At 40.4% G+C, this 23514-nt stretch overlaps 1 long non-coding RNA gene across 1 annotated transcript; it reads left to right on the top strand.

Annotated features, from left to right (window-relative positions):
• Positions 1-1256: 1256 nt before the first annotated feature.
• On the top strand, positions 1257-20854 carry LOC104002187 (uncharacterized). The gene is made up of 4 exons (XR_001708578.3): positions 1257-1471; positions 18653-18881; positions 19541-19622; positions 20661-20854. It is a non-coding gene; the product is annotated as an uncharacterized LOC104002187 (long non-coding RNA).
• Positions 20855-23514: the final 2660 nt, after the last annotated feature.

Genomic DNA, 23514 nt, shown 5'->3' with positions numbered 1-23514 from the left:
GAGCAGTATTATGGAGACTTTGGAAGGGCACAATCTATTGCTTTAATTTCTGACAACATAAGTAAATGAAAATAATGATCTAGTACACTGGAAATATCCCAGGCCTTTGTAGTCGGGTAGCACGGGGTCATTTGCTATTGTACCCTGTGTGACTGATCTACATACCGACTTCCTTATCTGTAAAACGTAGATAACACAATGAGAATTAAATCCATATTAAATTACTTTTTGTAGTACCTAGCTCATAGTAAGTCCTCAATAAATGGTATTTGTGAGCAGCTATGCCTCTTTCCCAGAATATTTTTCAGGACTTGTGTGGCCTGAATTTCACTGACAGGAAGCCATTAAAATAAACTAGAGACTTGGTAAAGCCTACATTCTAGTAAAGGTGTATTTGCCCTCTGGCAATATTTGAAACCCACCGAAAACACCAAAAAGAGGCAGAGTAAGGTGGTTCATGCCTGTAATCCCAGCACTTTGGGAGGCCAAAGTGGGAGGATCACTTGAGGCCAGGAGTTCAAGACCAACCTGGCCAACATAGCAAGACCCCCATCTATTAAACAAAATACATGAATAAATAATTTTAAAAAATTTTTAAAACACGAAAAAGAAAGAAAACTTCACTTTCAACACATCAATTAAACAGCCATGTTATCAATCAGATTTCTTAGCTACAACATCAGAAATTGATTCTTGATGATATAAACAGGGAAAAGAGAACCAAAGAGATATCAGGTAGCTCACTGACTCACTGGGAGGGCTTAGAGAATCAGGGTCAGAAAATGACTAGGAACAAATGGAGGCAAGGAAGTGAGAGCCAAAATCACACCAATGGGACTACCTGGTGAGAAGACTGCTGCACAGCTGAGTCGTGGATATCCTGGCGGCACCACCACCAGCACTGGATGGTTGATGCTGCCACAGGGAACTGTTGGCCTGGAAACTGCAGGAGCCAGTCACAGAAATAGATTCCCCACTGTCCCTAGTCCTTTGCTTCACTCACACACTCACTCATTTCAGGTTCTGTGGCAGCCATCTTGGCACTGTTAGGGGAGGCATCACAAAGCAGCCAAGGGAGGAGGGTGCTGGGAAGAACCTGGTTCTTGGATGATTTTTTTTTTTTTTGAAATGGAGTCTCACTCTGTCACTGAGGCTGGAGTACAGTAGCGCGATCTCAGCTCACCACAACCTCCGCCTCCCGGGTTCAAGCGATTCTCCTGCCTCAGCCTCCCGAGTAGCTAAGACTACAGGTGCACGCCACCATGCCTGGCTAATTTTTGTATTCTTTAGTAGAGATGGGGTTTCACCATATTGGCCAGGCTTGTCTTGAACTCCTGACCTTGTGATCCACCTGCCTCGGCCTCCCAAAGTACTGGGACTACACGCATAAGCCACCGCATCCAGCCTGGATGATATCTTTGGGCCATGAATTCACCTGTGGACTGCCTTCCTCCAGACCTCTATGATTTAGGTTGGTATGATTGGGTCATTTTTAAATGTATTGCTGTCATTGTTACTCAAAGCCGGTTGCAACCTAACTGATATATTCCCTTGAAATAGTTGAGCTCAAGCAGCCTGATCTATTCCAGAGCTCCCCTTTTTCACCACTGTCATGAGAAGGCTAAAATGGGCCAATAATTCAGCTGCTAATTCAGTGGAGCCATTACCTTATGCCCCTTGATGATTCCTCCTTTGATTCTAAATCCTCTATATCAGTGGAGCCCTGAGTTATGGAGAACGTAAGCAAAACTTCCCACATGGAAGTGGGCATAACTCCAGCTTCCATCCTCTTGATTCACATATGAGTATATTCTTCCTGTGGCAGAAATGGCACCAGAGATTGACCACTTGTTCAAAAAATAAACTTCACCCCCACACTGTAACCTCACCTGCCTTTCTTTCTAATAAGACACCATAATGGGGCCTTTGAAGGGCAGTTCCATTCCTCTGTTGTAGGCAGTGTGGTTATGGGTAGTAGCGGTTATGAGTAGCAGCAGTTACAAGCACAAGCTCTGGAGCTGGACTGTCTGGGTTCAAGTCTCAGACCCCACTTACTGAGTGACAAGAGTCAGTCTATTAGCCATACTTGCTTTAGTGTCCTCTTCTTAGAAATTAGTATAATTATGGTAATTATCTCAAAAGGCTGTTTTAAGGGTTAAATAAGTTGTCATATGGGAGGTTCTTAGAGGAGTGTCTAGCATGAAAATGTGAGTTGTCACTACTGTTCTGTAAGGCCAGTGGCTTCAAGTGAGGAGGAACAAGTCCTGTAAATTCCATTTATTGCCTTACTTCTTTCAGAGAGCAGTCAGTTCTTTGGTCAGAACCAGGCTGGTGGGATACCTGTTGGTGTCCTTGGCATGCATTGCTTCTACAGATCATGAGGGCAGAACCATGAAGCATGGTGGGCAGGGACAGCAACTCTGAGCCCAGGGCATAGATTTGTTCCAGACAGGATGGACTGCTGCCTTCCCACTTGCAGTAGGAGTCCAGTGTTACTGAGGACTAGCTGGGTGCCTAAGGAATATGGTTGCATATTCAAACCCCAGGATTAGTTAACAATGAGAACAAGTTGGTCGCTCAGAAGTGGTGATAGCCAGTGACAATAGCACCTCTTTCCCAAGGACAGAAGCAAAGTCCATGATGGTAAGCCTATGAATATACTTGCTGTATCACTGGGGCCCGTGATGGTTACTCATGAGCCTATTGAACAAGCCTTGGGAGAGAGAAACATTTACTCAGATGACTGAGTAAAGAAGATCTGTCCTCACCAATATGAGTAGGCATCACCCAATTCACTGAGGGCCCAAATACCACAAAAAGGTGGAGGAAGGATTGATTCTCTCTCTTTCTAAACTGGTACATCTATCTTCTGCCCTTGGACATCTGCACTCTTGGTTCTTGGGCCTTCAGCCCTGGACTAAATTATACTACCAGCTTATAAATGGCAGATCAGGGGACTTCTTGGCCTCCATAATAGCATGAACCAGTTCCCATAATCTCTGTCTCTCCTTGTGTGTGTGTGTGTATTATATAATATATATATTATATATATAATATATTTTTTATATATATATATGTATGTATTTATCCTATACTAGGATATATAGAGATATACCTTGATATAGTTTGGGCATTTGTCCCCACTCAAATCTCATGTTGAACTGTGATTCCCCAGTGCTGGAGGTGGGGCCTGGTGGGAGGTGTTTGGGTCATCAGGGTGGATCCCTCGTGGTTTGGTGCTGCCTTCGAGATAGTGAGTTCTCACAAGACCTGGTCATTTAAAAATGTGTGGCACCTCCTCCCACCCTCTCACTTGCTCCTGCCTTTGCCATGTGGTGTGCCTGTTCCCCCTTCGCCTTCTTCCATGATTGAAAGCTCCCTGAGGCTTCACAAGAAGCTGAGCAGACATCAGCACCATGCTTCCTGTAAAGCCTGCAGAACTGTGACCCAATTAAACCTCTTTTCTTTATAAATTACCCAGCCTTAGGTATTTTTTGTAGCAATGCAAGAACAGCCTAACGTATATCTCCTGCTGGTTCTATTTCTCTGGAAAACCTTGACTTACACACTCGTGTAGAGCAGGGGTTGACAAATATTTTCTGTAAAGGGCCAGACTGAAAATATTTTATGGGCCATACTCAACTTTAACATGGTAGTGTTAAGACATAAGATAAGCTATAGATAATATGTAAACAAGTGAACATTTATACTCATTCATTTGGACACTGAAATTTGAATTTTATATAATTTTCACATCATAATATATGCTTCTTCTCAACCATTTAAAAATGTAAAAACTATTCTTAGCTTGTGGACCATACAGAAACATTCAGTGAGATAGATTTGACCTGTGGGCCAGAGTTTGCCAACTGCTGGTGTAAAAAATTATAATTTTATTCCTGAAAGGTTTTCTCATGCCCAAATGTTCCTCACTTGTTTCTGAGATTAACCTTCTGAGGCAGGTAGGGCAGAAATTATTAGCCCCATTATTAGCCCCATTTTGCAGAGAAGCAAAAAGTCTCAGTAAACTATAACAACGCTCTAAAGATCATAGTTAATAAGAAATGGAGATGAGCTCTAACCACTGTCTCCAGGATTTTGGTACTCTTATCATACCATGCTTGCAGGGAGATACTCACCTTTATGACAAATTTCTAAAAAGCTATCAGCTCTTGACTATGTAAACCCAAGGAAAGAACTGCTCCCACACATAAAGCAAGAGCTCTCATAACTAGGGACTTAATTAGCACTCTGTCTATCCAATGCTTGGGGTTGATTTGTATTTACTATGAGAGAGATATCCAGCTCTGAAGTTGCCAGCAAGGCCCTGTCCCCAGATACAGTCCCCGAGGGCTTTGAATCTCCACTGAAAGCCCTAACGGCTCCCCCGTATTGCATCCAGCACACCCCAGGTCGTGGCCACTAGCCTCGATTAGTTTTCTATCATTATGTGTCCCAAGGGAGAAATAAAGAGAGAGACAAATGAAAGTGAACTATGAAGTATGGGTTTGTGCCTCGCCTATACTCAAGAGACCTAAATTCCTCCCTTGATATGCTGCTTACAGGTTGAATATTATAGCACCACATTAACTGAGGGGCCCTAGGTATGGTCCCATGATTTGAATACCAACTTCTTCTTGGATGTAGTCTTCTGAGTCATAGGAAATAGTACAATTTTCATTCAATTGGGAAGTTATTTTACATTCAAAAGTAACTTATTTTTAGAAATTAAAATGACTAATATTTGTATGTACATATATTTACAATGTATAATCTATGTACAGTTCTATAATTATATGTGTACCCAAGTAGCACAAACTTTAAAGATATATGAGGACTTAGGTATAGGTGTGATCTCAGCCTGTGTGGGCTGCCATAACAAAATACCACAGACTGAGTGGTTTAAACAACAGAAATTAATTTTTTTTTCTTTTGAGATGGAGTCTCACTCTTGTTGCCCAGGCTGGAGTGCAGTGGTGCAATCTCAGCTCACTGCAACCTCCACCTCCCAGGTTCAAGCAATTCTCCTGCATCAGCCCCCTGAGTAGCTGGGATTACAGGTGCCCACCACCATGGTGGGCTAATTTTTGTACTTTTAGTGGAGACGGGGTTTTGCCATGTTGGCCAGGCTGAGAAATTAATTTCTAACAGTTCTGGAGACTGGGAAGTACAAGATCAAGGTGCTGGCCCATTCAGTTCCTGGCATGGGCATTCCATCTGACTTGCTGTGTCCTCACATGGCTCTTCCTCAGTTTGTATGTGTAGAGTAAGAGACAGAACAAACACTCTTGTGTCTCTTCTAATAATGGCCCTATTCCATCGGAGCAGGGCCTCACCCTCATAACCTCATCTAATCCTACATACCTTCCACAGGCCCCATCTTCAAAGACCATCACACTGAGGGCTAGGGATTCAACATCTGAGTTTTGGGGTAACATAAACATTTAGTCTATAACAGGTACTATGTTCAATAATATTTACAAATATCAAACTTCCTCTTTTCTCAAACTTAGGGGAAAAATCCATCCATCCATTCATCAATTAGCTGGTTATTTTAATGATGTTTGAGCACCTACTGTGTGCTACATCTGTGACCTTTCAGAGATTAAAAACCTCAAGGCTCACAGAGTTCCTGAAACCCAGATTAAACATCCCCTTACCACTTTTCTTACTGGCTTTCATTATTACCCATTTTTTTTTCATGCTTGGTTATTAAATAAATTTCCCAAGGTGTTTTAAATACTTTTTCCTTAGATCTCTACCTTTCCTTTTAATGTGGCTCAGAAAATGGAAAATGACAACTGCTACGGGCACTCCATGCCTCCCAGTGTGACTTCTCAGCATCTCTGCTTTTGCAATTAGTTTTCACCTCCTCAAAGGAGAGGGCCTCTCTGCCCACAGGTGCTGCATTTGGCTGTTAGGTGCTTAATAATTAATTGCTTAGATTTATAATTTTTTTCTTATTAAATCCAATAGGCATTCTAGCTCACTTATAAGATTGACTCAGATTTTAAAAGGGCTATACATTTTTTTCCAAAAAAATCCATGAATTATAAACTAATGTCTATATAACATCGAAAGTTATGTTTAAAAGGGAAATATAAAGTGGTTTCCCATAATCACTGCCAGCCTAATAGAAATAGGATCAGAAATTCTGTGGCTTTGGCAGGAAAATAATAAAGGTTGTTATGTTATTCAGAAGTAGCTTAAAAATAAACAAATTAATTAAAAAGGTTGTTACGGTCTTCACACACACACACACACACACACAAAATGAGAAAAAGGGGAGTGTGTGTCCACACCAAAGCTTTTCTTTTTTTCTTTTTCTTTTTGAGACAGAGTTTCGCTCTGTCCCCCAGGCTGGAGTGCAGTGGCACGATCTTGGCTCACTACAACCTCCGCTTCCTGGGCTTAAGTGATTCTCATACCTCAACCTTCAGAATAGCTGGGACTATAGGTGCACGCCACCACACCTGGTTTTATTTTTAGTAGAGAAGGGGTTTCACCATGTTGGCTGGGCTGGTCTCGAACTCCTGGCCTCAAGTGATCTGCCCACCTCAGCCTCCCAAAGTGCTGGGATTACAGGTGTGAGCCACCACAACCAGCTTCATACCATAGCTTTTCTTACCTACACATTCTTTCCCTCTATTTGTACTCGTTAGTCTCTGTGTGAGTGGTTCTCAGGAGTGGTGTGGTGGCACACTGATGGGCAGAATCAATTGTGGGGGAGTGCCATAAGTACTTTGTTACTTATACAGCTTTTAAATATGCAAACAAATTACTTTGTCCATAAATTAAAGCAGAGTCAAGGTTTTTCCTTCAATATCATCACTATCAGGAGACAGGAGGCAATAAGGCATGGCAGGTGAAAACACTCTGATTTCATACTGCTGAGGTTCACAGTCCACCTCCGCTAGTGGAGCTGAATAACTTTGGTCAAGACACACTTAGGCCAGGCTCAGTGCCTCACGCCTGTAATCCCAGCACTTTGGGAGACTGAGGCAGGTGTATGGCTTCAGCCTGTTAGTTTGAGACCAGCCTGGGCAACATGGTGAAACCTTGCTTATACCAAATAATATACAAAAATTAGCTAGACATGATGGTGCACGCCTGTAGTCCTAGCTAGTTGGGAGGCTGAAGTGGGAGGATGCTTGAGCCTGGAAGGCAGAGGGCAGAGATTGCAGTGAGCCGGGACCATGCCACTGCACTCCAGCCTGGATAACAGGGTGAGATCCTGTCTCAAAAAAAAGACAAAAAAAAAAAAAAAAAAAAGACACTTAAAATTAACAAGCTTCAATTTTTTTCATCTATAAAATGATGGTTATAATAGGGTTTAAGCTGTAAATTATGAGAATTCAGATATGAATAAGACAGCAGAGTACTTGGCATATAATAAGCACTCAACTAAGATAATACTATTTTCAATACTACTACTACTTATTATTATTATTAAGAAGTCATCTAATGTACTTGTTAAGAAACTTTCAGTTCAAATAAACCTAGTCAACATCTAACTCTGCCACTTGGTAATTCTGTGACCTTCGATAACTTGCTTAACTTCTTTCAGCCTTAGTCTCATCATATCAAAAAAGCGTATCGGGTATTGTGGAAATCAAACTGGCAATAAATCATGCAAATAAGAAAATATAAGGGCTCAATAGATAATAATTGTGTAATAAAGGTTATCAATGATAATGATGACAGTGCTTGCTTAAGTGTTAAAAGGGGGAGAGGAATTGTGTTTAGGAGTGTTGGATCCATATTCATTTGGTCAGGAAAATATATTATTATCGATAAAAGAGCTAAAACATGCTTTATGAGAGGGAGTGGTTATCCTAGCTTATTTGAGAACTAACAAGTACATAAAGACACAGGGTCAACTCTTTTTACACAATTTCAGACCACTAGCGAAGCCCAGAAACCCGTGATAAACTTTGCATACGTATAGGCCAGCATTGGGAGGTAATTGCTTAGTGGTTTAAAGAACACACAGTTTTGAAGCAAGGAAGGAAGAAGTCTTAGAAATTATGTAAATCCAACTCCTTCACTTTATAAATGAGGACACTAAGGCCCTTAATGAAGAAACTGAGGCAGTAAAATGCTTTGCCCAAGGTTAGGATTAGGCACTTATTCTTAAAACATGATCATAGTCTTTGTTAAAAGGTGATTAAGAATAGGATGTATTTTGCATTTCTGAATCTATTTCCATGTTTGTATATTAGTGTGACTGGAAGTTTTTGTTTAAAGACTGTGTTTACATGCCAACTAAACATTAAGAGAGAGTCCGAATCTTTAAAAACATCTGGAGGTTTCATCTGTTATTTTGTATATAAAAATTATAAGAGAAGGAACGTTAGTATTTTCTAAGTAAGCACTTCCCAAGCATGAATCAAGTTTACATAAAGTGTCTCTAGTAAACTTCACAATAATCTTGGAAAGCAACCTATCCATCAGGGCTCAGTCCAGAAAGCAGAAACTACTCTCAACACCTTAAGCAGAAAGGGAATTTGATGCCTACAAAAGCTCTGAAAGGTCTAAATGAAGCATCTTTAGACAAGACCTCCAGGAATGGCTCCCAGTTCACTACCATAGAACTAGCCTGCCCAGGGACCAGGCGAGGTGGCTCACACCTGTAATCCCAGCACTTTGGGAGGCGGAGGCGGGCGGATCACCTGAGGTCGGGAGTTTGAGACCAGCCTGACCAACATGGCAAAACCCTGTCTCTACTAAAAATACAAAATTATCCAGGTGTGGTGTCGGGCACCTGTAATCCCAGCTACTCGGGAGGCTGAGGCAGAAGAATCGCTTGAACCCGGGAGGCAGAGGTTGTGGTGAGCCGAGATGGCGCCATTGCACTCCAGCCTGGGCAACAAGAGCAAAACTCCATCTCAAAAAAACCAGAATTAGCCTGCCCAGGGAACTTCTCTCTCTACTATAGGTGGAACACTAGGTGTCCAGAAGGTGCCATGCCAACTGCAGACTCGTAGATTCTGATGTCAAAGCCATGTAACTGGAACGTGACTCCACCACCAGCACCGTTGGCCCCAGAGTTGTGCTACAGCTGCTATATCCTTCCAGCAAAAGTTGATGCCCTTCAATGCCCTTCAAGCCACTTCATATTTTCCCAATTGATTCAGTTTCAAAGTCAGTTCTCATAGTACATATTTAATTGGTTGATCTAAGTCACATCAAGAGCTTTAGCTGCAAAGGAGTCTGATAAATACAGGTTTTAGCTTTTCAAGCCTCTGTATAACAGTATGTCATATTAGAAGGAAGTTGCAATAAATATCAAGTAGGTCTTATACCCATTTTTAGAATCATAAAGCCACTATTTTGACAGGTTAAGTAACTTACCTAAGGTCACACAGCAGTTAATAAAAGGAGAGAGGTTCAAAATAAGACCTCCTGGCTCTAATGCTGTCTGTACCTATATCCTAAGGAGTTTGTTGTTATCTCTGGCATAACATTTATTTCATTAGGTTTGCTGTATATTCACTCATCTGCTTTGATTAAGACAAACTTGTCCAACCCGCAGCCTGTGAGCCACATGTGGCCTAGGATGGTTTTGAATGCAGCCCAACACAAATCAGTAAACTTTCTTCAAACATTGTGAGGTTTTTTTGCAATTTTTTTTCTTTTTTTTGAGATGGAGTCTCACTCTGTCACCAGGCTGGAGTGCAGTGGCGCAATCTTGGCTCACTGCAACCTCCACCTCCTGGGTTCAAGTGATTCTCCAGCCTCAGCCTCATGAGTAGCTAGGACTACAAGCGCGTGCCACCACGCCCAGCAAATTTTTGTATTTTTAGTAGAGGTGGGTTTCCACCATGTTGGGCAGGATGGTCTCAATCTCTTGACCTCATGATCAGCCCACCTCCGTCTCCCAAAGAGGTGGGATTACAGGCATGAGCCACAGTGCCCGGCCTTTTTTGTGATTTTTTTTAAAGCACATCAGCTATCATATTAGTGTGTTTTATGTGTGACCCAAGACCATTCTTCTAATGTGGCCCAGGGAAGCCAAACGATTGAACACCCCTGAATTAAGAAATCCCTTAAGGTAGAGACATTTGTGGTTCATTATTACACTCAGGGTCTCCCAAATACAGTATTCATGCCCATGTGTAATTTCTTCCCACATTTATTCTAGGCTTGGCTAAATGATTTGCTTTGGCCTAAGAGATGTCAGCAAACATGATGTGAGTTCAGTAAGTGTTTGCACATTGGCACATTGCTCTCACCACGTTAAGAAGTCCAAGGAGCCAACTTGAAGATGAAAGACATACAGAGAGAAATGTCCAGATCCTCAGCTGTCTCAGCTGAGCTCAACCCCCTGGAAATCCCCCAACTGAATGCAGCGCCATGAGTGAACTCAGGTGAAACAGCAGAAGAGCTTTCCAGGCAACCCACAGAATCATGAGAAATAGTAAATTATTGTTATTAGTCTCTAAGTTTTGGAGCTTTTTGTCATACAGTCATAAATAATTAAAAAGCATGCCTTATTTATTTTTTATCCATGTATTAATATATTTGTTTATTCATTTATTTATTTGGCAATTATTTAAATATCACAGGCACTGGGATATAAAATGCCTGTGATAATGCTAAGCACTGGGAGATATAATGATAGACAAGACGAGACTGTGCTGTGAAGAAGCATCCAATAAGGAGTATGAACAAAAAAAGATATGACTATATACCATGAAGTACAGGCTACGAGAAGAGTAAACACGGGGAGCTATGAAAGAATCTAATAGTGACATCTTACTCAATTTGGGGAGAGGGTGTCATAGGAAAATGCCTGATGTGGATATTCTGTGCATACTTATTTTCTGTTGTAATAGAGGAAAGAGAAATTCAGCAATTTGTTCAATGTCACTCAGTTATTGGACCGATATAATTTCTCCTGAATCTCATTTGATGACTCTGTACATAGCTGGTTTTTGTTTTTTTTTTTTGAGACAGAGTCTTGCTCTGTCGCCCAGGCTAGAGTGCAGTGGTGCGATCTTGACTCACTGCAACCTTTGTCTCCCAGGTTCAAGCGATTCTCCTGCCTTAGCCTCCCAAATAGCTGGGACTACAGATGCCTGCCACCACGCATGGCTAATTTTTGTGGCTTTAGTAGAGATGGGATTTCACCATGTTGGCCAGGCTGGTCTCGAACTCCTGACCTCGTGATCCACCTGCCTCAGCCTCCCAAAGTGCTGGGATTACAGGCACGATCCACCATGGCCGGCCTTTCATAGGTATTTTTTATTTTTGTTCATTTAGTTGGTTTTGTTTTGTCTACAGTGGAAATCCATTCTCATCAATAAAAGCTGGGTTCTTGTGATCCAAACCACTAGGTTTTCTGCAAGCATAATTTTTAACAACAAATTAGCCTGCTTTCCCACCCAATAATTGTTTACTAAAAATTAAATCGTAAAATAATGATTAAATAATTTTAAAGTAGCTAAGTTTAAATATAAAAAATTATACTGGAAAGACATATTCATTTACAGAGCAAGACTTACCTTTTTTTTTGAGATGGAGTTTCACTCTTGTTGCCCAGGCTGGAGTGTGATGGCGTGATCTCGGCTCATCGCAACCTCCACCTCCCAGGTTCAAGTGATTCTCATGCCTCAGCCTCCTGAGTAGCTGGGATTACAGGCATGCGCCACCACGCCCGACTAGTTTTTGTATTATTAGTAGAGACGGGGTTTCTCCATGTTGGTCAGGCTGGTCTCAAGCTCCCGACCTCAGGTAATCCACCCGTCTCGACCTCCCAAAGTGCTGGTATTATAGGTGTGAGCCACTGCGTCTGGCCTAGAGCAAGACTTAAAAACACCAAATATTGAGATACAATTTGGTACCTTTTCCACTTTAATTATTGCCAGTCACTGTGTCATCCAACTGTTTTCTTCCCATCAAAATCTGAAGAAGCTCACAAATACAGTCATGTGCTGCACAATATGGTTTCAGTCACCAACAGACCACAGCTCTCATGGTGGTCCCATAAGAGTATAATGCTGTATTTTTACTGTACTTTTTCTATATTTAGATACTTTTAGATACACAAATGCTTACCATTGTATTACAGTCGCCTACAGTAGTCAGTGCTGTAACATACTGTACAGGTTTGTAGCCCAGGAGGAATGAGCTAAACCATATACCCTAGGTGTGTAGTAGGCTGTGCCATCTAGGTTTGTATAAGCACACTGTATGGTGTCACACAATGACAAAATCACCTAATGATGCGTTTCACAAAACATATCCACGTCATTAAGCAACATATGGCTATACTGGGACAAAAGTGATTTGGCCCGATAAAATGGCTGCTTAGAGATTGTAACTGCCCTTACAGTTGTTCTTGCCTGTTGCACTTGCACAGACAGAACCAATTTACTGAGACAGCATTATTACAATAGAGAAATAGTTTAATAAATGCAGAGCTGGCTAAACAGAAGACCAGAGTTTTATTACTTAAATCGGTCTCCCCAAAAATTTGAAGACTAGGGTTTTTTAAGCGTAATTTGGTGGTCATGGGGCTAGGGAGTGGGGGAATGCTTTGGTTGGGTTGGGGCTGAAATCATAGGGGGTTGAAGCAGGTTCTTCTTGCTGTCTTCAGTTTCTGGGTGGGATGGCAGAACAAGTTGGGCCAGTTTACCAGTCTGGGTGGTGCCAGTTGGTTCATCAGAATGCAGGGTCTGAAAAATATCTCAAACACCAATCTTAGGTTTTACAATAGCGATGTTATTTATAGGAGCAATTGGGGAGTATATTAGTCGTTCTTGCATTGCTCTAAAGAAATTTCTGAGAATGGGTAATTTATAAAGAAAAGAGGTTTAATTGGCTCATGGTTCTGCAGGCTGTACAGGAAGCATTGTGGCTTCTGCTTTTGGGGAGGCATCAGAAAGCTCACAATCATGGCTGAAGGCAAAAGGGGACCAGGCATCTAATATGGCAGAAGCAGGAGGAACAGAGAGTGGGGGGTAGGGGTAGGGGGATGTAACACACATTTTTGAACAACCGCATCTCACGAGACTCACCATCATAAGAACAGCACCAAGGAGATCGTGCTAAATCATTCATGAGATGTCCACCCCCATGATCCGATCACCTTCCACCAAGCTTCACCTCCAACACTGGGGATTACAATTTGACAGGAGATTTCGGTGGGAACACAGATATAAACCATATCAGGAAGTTTAGAATCTTGTGGCCTCTGGCTGCATGACTCCTGAGCCATAATTTCTAATCTTGTGGCTAATTTGTTAGTTTTACAAAGGTGGTCTGGTTCCCAGGCAAAAAGGGGGTTTGGTTTGGGAAGGGACTATTATCATCTTTGTTTCAAAGTTAAACTATAAATGAAATTCCTTTTATAGTTAGCCCGACCTACGCCCTGGAATGAACAAGGACAGCTTGGAGGTTAAAAACAAGATGGAGTAGGTTGAGACAGATTTCTTTTGCTGTCATAATTTTCCTATGTCACAGTTTTCTCACTGTTATAATTTGTGCAAAGGTAGTTTCAAGATGGTTCTAGGACCTTGAGGAGTCCTAAGTATCACAGATGGAAAAATCGGTATGTTAAGAAAAGTACAGTCATAATCACTAACCCTTATTTTAGTTAAAATACAAGCTTATACATAGAAACAAGGCTGCAGTATAGAAGAAAGTCCGCAAATAGGCAGTGCAGTTTTAATTAGTTGAGTACGGAGGCTAATTAATATGCAAATGAGGAGCTTACCAATATTAATCATCTGTTTTACTAGGTGGCTTTTACTAAAGAGTTTCTAACGAGTTTGCAAATTAAGTTTCTTTGACATTAAAAATCAGCTAAACGCCTGTCTGAGAATAATCTCTTCTAACTCAAGGGCGGGAAGCGGGAATTTTTTTCTGGACGAAAAACAGCAATGTTTAAAACCAATTCCCATGTTGGCAAGCACTGTGCAAGAGTTCTGTATCAACCCTTTCCAGGCTCTAATTGAAACCATTTCAGCAAGAGAGACACCAGAAAACAGTTGGAACAGAGACAAATATGAGTCATGGTGATTTAAAGATACATGACCTAGAAAGTTACATCAAAAAACTTGCTTAAGTTGGTGACTGGCATTGTTAAAGCACAAAAGAGGTTAGAAATATTTGCTTAAACTCCCTTTTATGGCCTTTAACATACCCCTGTGGTTCTCTTTACTTGGAAATATTGAAGATTGGGTTGAGCGCTGACTTATCAGGGGTGATCTGAGTATGAGGACAGATTACAAAGTGGTCACTTTTGTTTTGGGATTCATTTTCATTCAAATTTGTGAAAAAGTATATAGGCTTCAGTTCAATTATGTTCATTCTATTTTCATCCTATTTGCAATGTCAATTGATTCCATTATCGTGCCACTTGGCTATTAATACAAAATTATACACTACAAATTAATACAATATTTTTAAGTTTCCTACTTCCAGGCAGAATGTCAGCAAAGAAATTCTTTTGAAAGACAATAGATTGGATGCAACTCTTCTCTGATCCTCTGCTCCAGTAATTGAAATTCACAGTTGCCCTTAAAAATATTTTCTCTTTCATCATATCCCTATGGAGATTCAAAGGAAACTTTGAAATGATACCTTTTCAATGAGCTCACAATCTATGTTTCTTCTCAAATTTTGCACCTCTCCCCCCCGCCACTCTTCTATACCGATCAGCCAAAACTTAACTACAATTAGGCTAGACAAATTTGTTACCAGGGATCTCCTTTATGCATTCATTCATTCACTTGTTCAATGAATATTGATAAGGTTGAACCAAGGTACAGAGCACCTCCCGCTGTATAAGATACTTTGGGATGCAAATATGTATAATTAGCAGTTTCAAGGGATTTACAGTCTACCAAGAAAATAAAACACGTGCCCAATAAGGCCGCTTTGAAGAATTATGTGATAAAAGCAATGAGAGTTGTATATCTCATGTGCTTGCTGCACATGACTTTGAGCAATCTTGTGAAAACATTCTGCCTCAATCTCTTTCTTAATATAGCAGAGTCCTAGTGAGATAACATCAGAGAACAGAAGATGATTGGTGATTTATTACTTTTCAGTTTTTACAAGTTTAAAGTGGCTTATATGACAAATATCGAAGAATGGTCCCACCTTTCCCAGAGTAGGGAGAGACCTTACTTTAGTCTGTGGATATGTTTACTTGCTGACTGTCAATGAGAATGAGACAATGACATTCACTTAAAGTGTTCAGCGGGGAGCTCTGGACTATATTTTTCTTTTTCTGTTATGATTCTTGTTGTCTGAAGCCTTATTTCTTTTGGTCAATACCTGTGCTAAATGTCCTGGTTGGTGGAAAATACTGTTAGATTCAGATTCATTGAAATTCATGGCAAAAATGAAAGAAAGTCCTTAATCAAAGGCACAAGATAGATTTTGCGAAGAAATTACGGCCAGAAAATTAATCCAAAATGTGCTTTGGTTTGGGCTTCTGTACAAGCACGTCTTGGCGGCAGGTCTGGACTCGAGGTTGTGGGAGCTGCAGGAGTGGAAAATGGAAATGGCTCATCTGCACCTGCCCTTTCTCCAGAGATTTGGCTCATCATCCTCTCCCATGACACACAGGGCCAGTCCACACTCAGAGAGAAGTCTGCAGACCATCCTTCCTTGATGCCCAAGCCCCAGCAGGATGGCGCTCCAAGTCACTGTCACTAAACTGTATATGGTGTTTTACAAACAACTATATGATTGGATATAGAATGTATTTCTGTGGTATGTGTGAATTCCAATTGTTTGCTCTAGAACAGCACTGTTCAATAGAACATTTTGCAGTGACAAAAATATTCTATAAATCTCCATGGTCCAATACAATAGCCGCTAACCACATGGCTATTGAGGATTTAAAATCTGGAACTGGATTTTTAATTTTATTTAATTTTGATTACATAATTTTAATTTAAATAGCCACATATGTCTAGGAGCTTACCATAATGGACAGTGCAGCCCTAGAAAATAACTTCATCCATTTTGATTTTATAAATGGAAATGGCATATAACCACCCTATGATAATGACACAATTCTGACTTAGGCGCATGAACTAATTCTCTTAATTTTGACATAAATATAATGAATGAAATTTCAACCCTTCTGCTATTGATGAAAAAGTAAGGCTTTAACCTCAATTGTCTAGATTGAATATATAACTGGCCAACTGCTCACTTTGATTTTTTTTCCGTTTAATATACATCTTGCATCCCACACCTAGCCATAGATAGGTAAGATTAAATTAGTTGAAGGCCGGGCGCGGTGGCTCAAGCCTGTAATCCCAGCACTTTGGGAGGCCGAGGCAGGCGGATCACTAGGTCAGGAGATCGAGACCATCCTGGCTAACACAATGAAACCCCGTTTCTACTAAAAATACAAAAAAATTAGCCAGGCATGGTGGCAGGTGCCTGTAGTCCCAGCTACTCAGGAGGCTGAGGCAGGAGAACGGAGTGAACCCAGGAGGCAGAGCTTGCAGTGAGCCGAGATCATGCCGCTGCACTCCAGCCTGGCCAACAGGGCAAGACTCCATCTCAAAAAAAAAAAAAAAAAGATTAAATTAGTCTTCCATCTTAAGAGCACATAATAGGACCTTCTAATTAGGACACAAAATTATAAAAACATAAAGTAAATGCAAATAATATGAATAAACTCTCTAGATAATTCAAAATGCTGTTTGAATCAGACTTCTGAACAACTTGGTGGCATGGCTACACTGGAGCTAAATTTGCTATTATTTGAAAATTCTGAAATCAAGTACTCTAAATGATGTGTTCTAATAAGAAATAATCACCTCTTAAGAGTATGGTAACATGTATGATACTAAGCACAAGTAATACAAAACAGCATATAACCTGAATTTTATGTATAGTTCATGTCTGGGAGGAAATGTTCCCAATGTTTGCACCAGAATTAGAAGCAACCAGAGACTCAATTGGTCTGATTCTAATAACTATGCGGGAGCTTTTCTGAGATGCTGAATGTGCACTTCTGAGCCCCCTTCCACTCACCGATCTGTGTTGATCAGCCCAGATACATACAACTAACTAGAATTTCATCACTTTTAAACCCGCACCATTGAGTTGATGCCACATCCATGAATATGATTGATTTAGACAAGACTGAAAAACATAGCGTTTTAGATAACCGGGGGTTCAGCCAAATTCTAAGGAGAGGCTTGAGAGCACCTGCTCCTCTAGTGGCATTAATATGGCTCCTGGAGGCTGGGCATGGTGGCTCACGCCTGTAATCCTAGCACTTTGGGAGGCCAAGGTGGGCAGATCACGAGGTCAAGAGATCAAGAGTATCCTGGCCAACATGGTGAAACCCCATCTCTACTAAAAATACAAAAATTAGCTGGGCATAGTGGCATGTGCCTGTAGTCCCAGCTACTCGGGAGGCTGAGGCAGGAGAATCGCTTGAACCTGGGAGGCAGAGGTTGCAGTGGGCCGAGATTGCACCAGTGCACTCCAGCCTGGGCGACAGAGCGAGACTCCATCTCAAAAAAAAAAAAAAAAAAAAAAAATGGTTCCCGGAAAAATCAACCCACTTGTTTATACAGCCTGTCTTACTTCATAGGATTCTTGTGAGAATTAAATGAGATCCTGGGAGGGTTAGATGACTACAGTAGAAAGAGCAGTCAGATGATTTAAAAAATCTGAATTTTAATCCTGAGACTTTACTTAAGGTCTTTGAGTTTTAGCTTTCTTACCTGCAGAATGAAGGTAGGAATGTCGGCTCCATATATCTCACAGAGTTTCTGCAAGGATCACGCAACACTCACTCTGCATGCTTTTTTTTTTTTAATTCTGAGTTTGTTATAGGCACAGAGATTTCTGATTTCTGGTCACTGTTTTTTAGATTCATTTACTTTTATCTAGTCCCTTAGTCACCAGTTGCACATATCTACAAAATGATTGGCTGGGATTAGTGGCGTGGTCTATGAAGGTGAAATTGAGTGAAACAAGAAGAACCATAAAAGGCCCCAAATCCGTGGCCTTGACTTCATTAAGCAAGCGCAATATTCATCTGTGCGATCCATCTTCAGTGAAATGCAGCCTCCTGACCTTTTGCCAGCTTAGCCCCGCTGTCAGCAGCTGGGGGGCCCTGCCACAGGGCTGGGGAGGGAGCCCCGGGTTGCCCACATTGCAGATCATCTCAGGAATATTCAAGAGGGACTGTAAAATAAACCCCCAGTCTTGTAATTTTATTTCAAAAAGCAAAAATTCTCCCAGATAATGAGCATTTTGCTCTAATAAGAACTGTAGGATTGATTAGGTTCAAACTGTTAACAGACATCCTTATGGTTAATGAAGCAGCACTGAAAATGCCTCTGGATTTTTTTGAAACTTAAATCATACAAAAGCAAGCAAAGAACTGGAGGTAGGGTGGAATAAACTGTCTGTTAGTTAATATACTCAAAATAATGGACCCAAAATGTTCTTTGAAAAGTTAATATGTATCAAGAGTTATTTCCCCAATGGGCAAGCAATAAACTTTGATGATTATTGTTGAAACATTCTTTGGATAACATATTTTTCTGTGACTCTTGAGTGGGGGACTGAAGCTTCTGCCATTTTAATTCCTTTGTTAATGTCTTTATGAATGCAATTAACACTTCATTCACGCTTCTTTGTTTCTGGATCCCATTAGGATGTGGTTTATGCCAGTTTCTCTCTCCCAGGAGACAGCCCACATCACACAACATTTCACTCAGCTGTGTCGCTGAGCACTGACAAACTCAATTTACGAAAGGCAAGAGTGAGTTGACACCATGCTGTGGCAGTTGTCCTGATGGGAGGAAACGACTCATTTCCTTCCAAGGTAGAATCCACCTTCTCTGAGAAGCATACTTGTGCACAAGAGTACTGAAGACAAGGAGGTAAGGAAAGCCTCTTGGCTGACACAAAGTAAAATCCCTGCAGTTGAAGAAATGCTAAAAATCAAATTTGGTTCCTGGTCTTAAAAGAAAAAACAGCTATCGCTTGCCCTGTAGGCACAACAGGCTGCTATTATCTTTATCAAACATTTAGTAAGAGCTAACTAGGTACAAAGTAAGGGAGAAGCCCAGAAGCAGAGGAAATGTCTCTCTTTTCTGGAGCTTACAATGTAAATAAGAGGCAACAGATAAACATGACAAATACATAAGCCGGGGTGAAAGGCAACACAGCTAAGTCCTGAATGAGAAGCACAGACCAAAAGAACACTAGGAGTTCAGAAGTCTGTGATGGGGAATTTGGGGAAAGCTTTTCTGGGGAGGTAAGAATTAAATAAAAGCCGTTCCCCCAGCCATTCAATGATTGAACTCACCAGTAAAGAGGGAGAGAATAGGAGGAATTGCAGAGAGGGAAAGAGAGGCAAGCATTAGCTAAGATGCAAAGGTCCAAAATGAATAAGAAGGTTTTTGTTCATGATACATTATTTTCCCTTTATATTAAAGTCTCTCCTCCAATTGATGGCATCATTTCTATTTCAAATATCAGTGTGCTATTTGCTTAACAGCCAAAGGCACTGCAAATGAATATATCTGAATCTTACTAGGAACTGTACAGAAGAAGATGCAGGAGGTCTGAAGGGAAGTCAGAGACAAAAGAAGGAAGGAAGCAAGCAAGCACTGCTCATGGTTTGGCATTATATTTTTTCTTTAAATGAAAAAAAAATCACCTATAGATAGGCCTTGTACCTGTGCTATAATTTTAAGTTCGGTTTTCTCTGACAAACACAAAAAAAGGGGAGAATTTCTCGTAAGTGTTATGAAGCATAACATATTACCAGAAAAGGAAGTAAAGCAGCTTATAGCCCAAGTCATCTGTGCCTAATATTAAGGGCGTTTTAATATGCCAAGGATGGTATTCCTTATGTAATTTTAACATTATTTAATGGTATGATAATTGGTTGTTTTCTTATTTCTGAGTTACTCCAGAAATCTAGCCCTTTTCCCATTAGCTATATATCCTTATTACCAAGATCTTCCTCACGTCTCTTTCCACCAGATCTGGGCTGTCAACGCCATCATATTCTATTAGAGTAAGGCCTGGATGTATTTCTGCCAGACTGGCCAGCCCCTAGGCATTAAAGCATTACAGACCACAGTCATGCCTAAGCACTTTTTGCATTAACAATAAGGGTCATTTTGTTTACATTTTATCATATGAAGCTGCTCTTTGTGGGAAAAATGGCTTCCTATATTACAAATGTTTGGCCAAAGAACAACTAACATTAACATTAACACTGATTCTAATCAAAAGTGAAAGTGTTGGTAATTTTATGAAGGTTATTTCTTTCCCTAAAGCAAATAGCTGTCAATTGTCACTTTTAGAACTACCATGATTTATTGGAAGAATAACAACTCAGTAGAATTACTGAATTAATTCCCAAATATTTAAAGGGAAAAGAAAAAAAAATGATAAAAGGGATGGTCTGTATGGAGCAGGGAGGGGAAGGGATGGTTCTGAGGCTAAAAAACAAAACAAAACAAAAAAACCCTTTACTTCTGTCCTTGTGCATTTTTTTAAATAGAAAAAAGCCACTCTGCATTCCCTGGCCTCAAGCCACTAGGTCACTATGTAAAACATAAACAGGGTCTGTGTTTTGCTGCATTTGAGAAAGATGTAAAGGTGTAAATATGATGGAAGAGGTTTTATTTCCTTTCCCCTCTCAGGAATGGTCTGACAGCCCCAGGCTCGAGAATGTGTCTCTCCCAAGTACTCTGTCACCCTGGTAACCATGGAGACCATGACGATCGATTAGATGCCATCTGATCTCAACCTTACAAAAAAAAAAGGCAGCAGATGGCAACCAGGCCACTAGACCTGTCTCAAGAGAGACGAAGAGGAAGAGCGAGAAAGGGAAGGAAGGAGGGAGAAAGGGGAGGAGGTGGGGGTGGGTTGGCGCGGGAGAAGAGAGCCCAGAAGCAGCTCTGGAAATGAAAATTTTAGAAAAGAATGAAAATAGAAAACAAGGAAAGCAATGGAAAAAAAGAAACTAAAACCCACTGTGTGATAGACCTCTATAGTGAGTTGTGGGAAGATAATTCTACAGAGAAAGCGAATCAGCTATCTCCTAACTTTCCACTTTTATACAGAATGGTGTGGAACCCGGGCCCCAAGGCTTCTCTGAGGGATACGCACCAAGCTGGCTTTCAGAATCGGTTGGACTTTGATGCATCCAAAAGAGAATTCTGAGACCTGGTTCTCAGAATAAATGTCCCTAATCAGATGAGACCTTTCAGGGGACTGTATGCATCAATACCTGGTATGTTTGTCAGCCCATCCCCAGCAGTGTTCTAATACTCCTTAAAGGAAGAAGCAATAACCAGGTCAGTAGATACCTAAGGTGAAAAGAAGACAAGAGCAGTTAAGTCAATTCTGGTAACCTAGGGGTCTTAGCCAGTGTCCCAGAGTAATGTAATGGCTAATATTTATGAAGTGTTTATGATATGTCAGACACTGCTAAGCACTACACACAGAATATTTAATTTAATCCAGATAACAATACCATAAGTTAGGTGCAATAATTATTCCCATTTTACAGAGAGGACCTGAGGCTTAGAGGTTAACTACCTTCATCAAGGGCATACCTAGAATGCAATATGTAAATGTTCAGAACAGCTTACTTATATAGAGAGTTGATTTGCTCACTCTTGTTCTTTCCTTTTCAATCCCCTCCCCTACCTTTTTTTTGAGATGGACTTTCACTCTGTCACCCAGGCTGGAGTGCAGTAGTGCAAACTCAGCTTACTGCAACCTTCGCCTCCTGGGTTCGGGTGATTCTTCTGCCTCAGCCTCTGGAGTAGTTGAGATTACAGGTGTGCACCACCACATCTGGCTAATTTTTGTATTTTTAGTAGAGACAGGGTTTCACCATGTTGCCCAGGCTGGTCTCGAACTCCCAACCTCAGATGATCCACCCACCTTGGCCTCCCAAAGTGCTGAGATTACAGGCATGAGCCACCGCGCCTGGCCTTCTCCTCCTTTTTATTTATTTATTTTCATTTTTTATTTTTTGAGATGGTGTCTTGCTACATCAGTCAGGCTGGTCTCAAACTCCTGGGCTCAAGTGAGCCTTCTGCCTCAGCCTCCCTAGTAGCTGGGACTATAGGCATGCACTACCACACCTAGCATTTTTCCCTTTTACATTTTATTTCAGATTTTTGCAGATTACAAAACAGGACATGTCCAATATAGAAAACTGCTTAAAACAAGAGAAAGAAAGGGAAAATTATCTACAATCCCATTAGTCAGAGATACGTGTGATAAGCATGTGGATTATGTAATATACATACATATATAGAGAGAGAGAGAGAGAGGGAGACAGACATGTATATTTTAAGCAAATATAGTATTAAATCTTAAATACTGTTTGGTTAACCTACTTTTTTTTGGAACATTATATTATGAAAAACTTTCCATATTTTTGACTCTTCTATTTTATCTGATTTAATGATTATAGCATTCTACTATCTGATGTATCATAATTTTATTTAACTACTTCCTTATTATTGGATTGTATTTCCAGATTTTTGCTACTATAAATAATGCTATGGTGATCATTCTTGTATGTAAACCTTTTTTGTACTCCTCTGACTTTTTTCTTTAGAATGAAAACATACTTGCTAAGTCAAAGTGTATGTTTTCTCAAAACTTCTAAATTGAGGTGTAGCATATATACAACAAAGTGAATAAATCTCAAGTGTACTGCGAGTTGAATTCTACATGTGTATAGACAATGGGTACAACCATCGCCCAGATCAATGGATTAAACATTTTCCAGAATGCTCTTCATGCCTCTTCCCAGTCAATAGCTATCCCCTGTTCTTGAACTTCATATAAATGGAATCATAGAGTGTGTATTCTTTGGTTTCTGGCTTCCTTCACTCAACATAATGTCTGCAAGATTCATCCATGCTGTGGAGTATAGCAGTAATTCATTCTTTTTATTGCTTCATAGTATCCTTTAAAAAAAAACTACAATTTATTGATTTATTTTTTTCTGATAGACATTTAGGCTATTCTGAATAAAGCTGTTATGTATATTCTTATACATGTCTTTTGGATGACATATTTATACTTCAAAAAATATAAACTAGGAGAGGCATAACTAAATCATAGAGTAAGGCATACTTTTACCTTTAAATGCAGAGTAAACATTTTTAAAGTTTTATTTTGTTTTTGGAGAGGGGACCTACTTTTAAATTGATCTCCAAAACAGCTGTACCAATTTGAACTCCAACTATCCAATGTCATGAGTGTACCCTTCCCCTTCCTGCCTTACCACCAGCTAGTGGGCATTTTCATTCTTCTTAATCTTTGCCAGTGTGAGAAACAAAATGGTATCTCATTGTTTATATTGTGTTTGATGACCAAGAAAATGTTAAAAAAATTCTTGCTATGTTACCAGATATTCTCGTTTCTTCTTTTGTAAATTGCCCGTATACATCATTGCCCTATTTGCTATTAGCTTTAAGATAAGGCAAAAAGCTTAAATATAATCCATATAGTATGTATAGATCCATT

Source organism: Pan troglodytes, chromosome 1, assembly GCF_028858775.2.
Source record: "Pan troglodytes isolate AG18354 chromosome 1, NHGRI_mPanTro3-v2.0_pri, whole genome shotgun sequence".
NCBI classification, from domain to species: Eukaryota; Metazoa; Chordata; class Mammalia; order Primates; family Hominidae; genus Pan; species Pan troglodytes.
The sequence above is the reverse complement of the archived record's forward strand: the minus strand, read 5'-3'. Positions and strand labels throughout refer to the sequence as shown.